The sequence below is a fragment of the Hypanus sabinus genome, chromosome 12 (assembly GCF_030144855.1).
Source record: "Hypanus sabinus isolate sHypSab1 chromosome 12, sHypSab1.hap1, whole genome shotgun sequence".
Classification (NCBI taxonomy): domain Eukaryota; kingdom Metazoa; phylum Chordata; class Chondrichthyes; order Myliobatiformes; family Dasyatidae; genus Hypanus; species Hypanus sabinus.
Window position 1 is genome coordinate 6,118,509 of NC_082717.1, and position 6,000 is coordinate 6,124,508.

Genomic DNA, 6,000 nt, shown 5'->3' on the forward strand with positions numbered 1-6,000 from the left:
GCAGTCCTGCCTCAATCAAACCATTGAGGAAAAAATCTCCTTTTAAGCTCTTCCCACTGGTCTAGTCATGCCTCGATCAAACTCTGGTCTGTGGGGAAAACTGTAAGTTCAAAGATCTGCCTCATCAATGTTCCCCCAAAAGGCCATTGTGAGAAGAGGATGTGGGGTGTATGTTGTCTTGGATGATCAGAGTAACAAGTCTTTAGCCAGATCATCTTATTTTCAACATCTTTAACATAACCAATGGCACCTCCCTTTGCATACTTAATATACATGCAAAGAGCAAGAAGTTTTGCTGGAGGTCCTTAATAATGGACGCTGCCTTTCTGAGACACCGCTCCCTGAAGACCCTTGACAGCCACGAACATGAAACTGCTCACTCTCTCCACTTCTGATACCTTTATGAGGAGTTGTATGTGTTCCTTCGTTTTATCCTTCCTGAAGTCCACAATCAACTCTTATGTCTTACTGATGTTGAGAGCCAGGTTGTTGCAACACCACTCCACCAGTTGTCATATCTCACTCCTGTACACCCTCTCGTCTCCATCTGAGACTCCGTCAACAATAGTTGCATCTTCAGCAAATTTATAGTTGGTATTTGAGCTATGCCTAGCCACACGGTCATGGGTATATAGAGAATAGAACAGTGGGCTAAAAACAGACCCCTGAGGTGCACCAGAGTTGTTTGTCAGCGAGGAGAAGATGTTATCACCAATCTGCACAGATTGTGGTTTTTCGGTAGGGAAGTCAAGGATCCAATTGCAGAGGGAGGTACAGAGGCCCAGATTCTGCAACTTCTCAACCAGGATTGTGGGAATGATGGTATTAAATGCTGAGCTATAATCAATGAACAGCATCCTGACGTAGGTGTTTGTGTTGTAAAGGTGGTCTAAAGCTGTGTAGAGAGCCACTGAGATTGTGTCTGCTGTTGACCGATTGTGGCGATTGGCAAATTGCAATGGGTCCAGGTCCTTGTTGAGGCAGGAGTTCAGTCTAGTCATGACCAACCTCTCAAAGCATTTCATCACTGTAGATGTGAATGCTACCAGGCAATAATCATAAAGGCAGCTCACATTATTTTTCTTAGGAACTGGTATAACTGTTGCCTTTTTGAAGTAAGAGGGAACTTCTGCCCATAGCATTGAGAGGTTTAAAATGTCCTTGAATAATCCCGCTAGCTGACTGGCAGGGGTTTTCAGAGCTTTACCAGGTACCCCATCTGGACCTTCCGTCTTCTGAGGGTTCACTCTCTTTAAAGACAGCCTAACATCGGCCTCTGAGCCAGAGATCACAGGGTCATCAGGTGCAGCAGGGATCTTCACAGCCGTAGTTGTGTTCTCCCTTTCAAAGCTGGCATAGAAGGCGTTGAGTTCATCTGGTAGTGAAACATTGCTTCCGTTCATGCTATTGGGTTTTACTTTGTAGGAAGTAATGTCTTGCACAGAACTAGCATTCATGAAAATGGGCGCCCCAATCTCATGAACTCCTGCCTTAGCAACGCCCATGTCAAGGAGAGCTTTGGCCAGTCCTGTCAGCATCTTGTCCTCCCGCCTTCACCTCACAAGAAAGAAGTTTCATGACCAACACACAAAGCATGTTAGAATGTTACCTGGGTTTCAGCACCTAAGTTACAGAAGAATGTTGAAGAAGTTAGGTCTTTATTCTTTGGAGCGTAGAAGGTTGAGGGGGGACTTGAAAGAGGTACTTAAAATTATGAGGGGGCTAGATAGAGTTGATGTAGATAAGCTTTTTCCATTAAGAGCAGGGGAGATTCAAACAAGAGGACATGATTTGTGAGTTAGGGGGCAAAAGTTTAGGGATAATGCGAGGGGGATGCTGTGTGGAACAAGCTTCCAGTAGAAGTGGTAGAGACAGGTTCAATATTGTCACTTAAAGTAAAATCGGATAGGTATATGGCCAGAAAAGGAATGGAGGGTTATGGGCTGAGTGCAGGTCAGTGGGACTAAGTGAGAGTAAGCTTTTGGCACGGACTAGAATGGCCAAGTGGCCTGTTTCTGTGCTGTAATTGTTATATGGTTATATAATCTGTTGGAAAGTGATTGAAACGTGAACTCTGGTTACAAACCTGTAAAAATGAAGGCAATATTTTAAGCTTATTTGGATTCTAGATTTGCTTTAGATTCTCTGTTGCATATTTGATATGATCTAATTAGCTTTTTGAAGTTTGGGTCATGATCCCTGTTGAAGGACAGAATTTTACTCCAATCTTTCAAATCCATTTGAGGATCTTATTACCTTTTAGTGCTTGACTGTGCTATTCAATTGATCAGGAACGTTGACTCTAATGTTTTAATGATTTTTATGAAAGCCACGAGTTCTGTTGGTGATATCTTTCACAGATACCAGGCGGGGAGTGTTATGTCTTTCCTGATGTGGTTTGTGTCTAGATACCAGATCTCACCACTTGAAAGTTCACAACTTCTGTCGATTACTTATTGTCATGTTGTTATGTAATTAGTTTTCGACAATAGGTCTGCCTTTATTACATTTCATTTAGTGGTTAGAAGCACCTGTTAGAAGTTGAAGGAATTTCAATCAATATTTGAATCTGCCTTTTGTCAGTATGCTGAGAATTACTGTCTTCTTGTGCCGGCTCCTTACATACTGCAAGGCATTGATGAATTATAAAACTACCTATAACGACAGCTATGCTGGGACCGGTGCTATCGATCTGTCTAGATTAAGAAAATGGGGAAAACTCTTGAGTGAGGGTGAAATACGATCATCTTTGCAGGACTTGTATGCGCCCAGGACAATGAACCAGACAGGAAAAAAATCATTGCAGTCACTTTCCACCCTGCAAACTGCCTTTTCCAAAAGTAGCTTTCTGGAAAGCACTATAGGCCTATAAAAACATAACCAGACAGTCCTTCAAAGTGAGGCGACACTTCACCTGTGAGTCAGCTGGTGTGGTATACTGCGTCCAGTGCTCCCAGTGTGGCCTTTTATATATAGGTGAGACCCGACGCAGACCGGGAGACCGTTTTGCTGAAGACCTATGCTCTGTATGCCAGAGAATGCAGGATCTCCCAGTGGCCACACATTTTAATTCCACAAACCATTCCCATTCTGATATGTCTATCCATGGCCTCTTCTACTGTCAAGATGAAGCCACACTCAGGTTGGACACCTTGTATACTGGCTGGATAGCCTCCAACCTGATGACATGAACATTGACTTCTCTAACTTTTGTTAATGCCCCTCTTCCCCTTCTTACCCCATCCCATATATTGAGCTTTTTTCTCCCCTCGTTTTTTTTCTCTCTCTTTCGGCCCATCACTCTGCCTGTTCTCCATCTCCCTGTGGTGCTCCCCTCCCCCTTTTTTTCTCCCTTGGCCTCCTGTCCCATGATCTTTTCCCTTCTGTAGCTCTGTATCCCTTTTGCCAATCACCTTTCCAGCCCTCAGCTTCACCCCACCCCCTCCAGTCTTCTCCTATCATTTTGCGTTTTCCCCTCCTGTTCCTACTTTCAAAACTCTTACTATCGTTCCCTTCAGTTAGTTCTGTCAAAGGGTCGCGGCCCGAAACGTCGACAGTGCTTCTCCTTATAGATGCTGCCTGGCCTGCTGTGTTCCACCAGCATTTTGTGTGTGTTGCTTATCTTTAAAGCTTCTGTTTTAAGGAACTTAATCTGATCAGCCATTTTGTTGATCCTTTTCCAACCTCTATGTATTACCCCGTCACTGCACTGCATTGTAAACAATTAAAACACTGTTTATATTGTATTGCTGTTTACGTTCCAAATTCACATTGATATCTCTGGATAACAGTTTTTTTGAAAAAGTTGCTTCCTCCAATTTATTTTCTGTTTTTGATAGACCACATGAAGCTGAACACCAATATAATTTCAGACCACTTGTATCAAGTAGGAATTTGGAGAAACAAGAAATTAACTGTTATTGAATATAATGTGTTGAATTGCATAATGGTTCTGGCACTTCACAATAGTTCAACTAAGCTAAAAATGTTTTGTTAATGATTTTCATTTCTACTCTGTGGCTTTTTGCTTAGGCATCCAACAATAATCAGCTGGCAATGATGTATTCCACTTTCCCTGATACTGTTTCCCCATGTCAACTAACTCCTAGTGAAACTTACACCATGCTCGTTGGTGACAGCATTGGGATTTGCAGGGAAGAAATGTGAACTGAAGTGCAGAAATGAATCTATAGTGAATGTTGCAATTCATAGTTCTGTATGCTTGAAGTTTGTTGTCCACTAGCTGCATGTTGTTTGATGATCCGTCATTGCCAAGAAAACTTCAGCAACATCCTTGAATACCTTCCATATTATTTTCTCAATCTCATGAGTATTCTTTGAATTGTCTGTCATGAACGACCTGCTTGATTTTTGGACAAAAACTCAAATATCTTGTCTTCCTGAAACTTGGCATCAGTTTTTCTGACTTGTATTATGAATATAAATAACAAATACAGGTGATTTCAAATATAGGTGAGTAATAGGGAAATTTCATGATGATTTTCATGATCAGCAGCCCAAAATCTATAAGGTATGCCCCAAAGTATTCAGGAAGCAAAATCATTGTTGTCCAGTGTATTTAACTACATTTTATTCCATATTCATACATCAACCTTAGATATTTGATTCCCAATTATCCATACATCAAAAAGGGAATGCAGAAACTGAATCTTCAGTGGCATCTTGCACTTCATGGTTTTGTATGCTTGAAGCATGTTATCAACCAGCTGCACGTAATTTGGTGCTCTGTAATTGCCAAGAAAATCTTCAACAACATCCTTGAATGCCTTTCATGTGACTTTCTCCGATTCCACGAGAAGATCTTCAAGTTGCTTGTCATTGATGATCTGTTTGATTTGTGGACGAACAATAATGCCTTCCTTCATCTTGGCATAAGCTATTCTGATGAATTATGAAATTAAATAACAAATATAGGTGATTTCAAAACAATGGGTGTGATAGGGAAATTCCACGATCACTATCATGATCAGGACCCCAAAGTATTCAGGAATCAAAGTCTTTCTTGTCCATTGTATGTATGTGTATTATACTCCATGTCCATAATTGGACAGTGATTTCATTATAACCTTGCACCTTGTTCTGTGCCTCAATTGGGACACTGAACAACATTGACTCCTAAAGTATCTCTGAGCCAAGCTCAAAGATTGACAGTACATGTTGTGGAACAAATGTAAGGAGCCCAGGCTATGTCTTAGTTGCACCCAAAGTAGCGCTCATGGGATTTCATAATTAGGGGAATCATGCTCCATCTTTGAGATTTAAGTGTGTACTTGTCTCAAATATAACAGAAAGTATCGCGGCTGTTGCAACATTAGTTAGAATTTTGCTATCACAGATACTCCTGAAAATACAATTACTGTATTAAAATGCGTGCACATAATGCACATCACATGATCGCAAGCAAACACAATACATAGAGCAGTGTATGTATGATGCCTTTATAGCCTTTCTATAAACTGTCCTGCCAGGTGGTGTAAGCAAATTTCATTGTGATTTTCATGATCAGTAACCCAAAATCCATAAAATACACACATGTATTCAAGAAGCACTTTGTTGTCCAGTGCTATTATCCTGATGTCATCCTGAATTAGGAGAAGCACCCCACCTCTCTTGCCTTCCTGTCTAACTTTTCCTATTTCCCAGTACCCTTAGATATTTGATTCCCAATTATCTCCACCCTGAAACCATGTTTCTTTAATGGCCACCAAATCACAATCTCTGTACTAAGGTGTGCCATAAGTTCACTGATCCTATTTCAAATATTACAGCGGTTCTGGTAAAGTGTCCTGACACTTATTGTCCTTTCAGAATTCAAAATGGCATTTTTGAATTCACAAGGTCAAATTGTAAACACTGCAGATGAGGAACATCTGAAAGGCTCATTGTCCTCCTGTGCTGAATCTGCTTCTCTCCACAGATGCTGCCTGACCTGCTGAACATCTCCAGCATCCTCTGTTTTCATTTGAGAAAGTTTCTGGC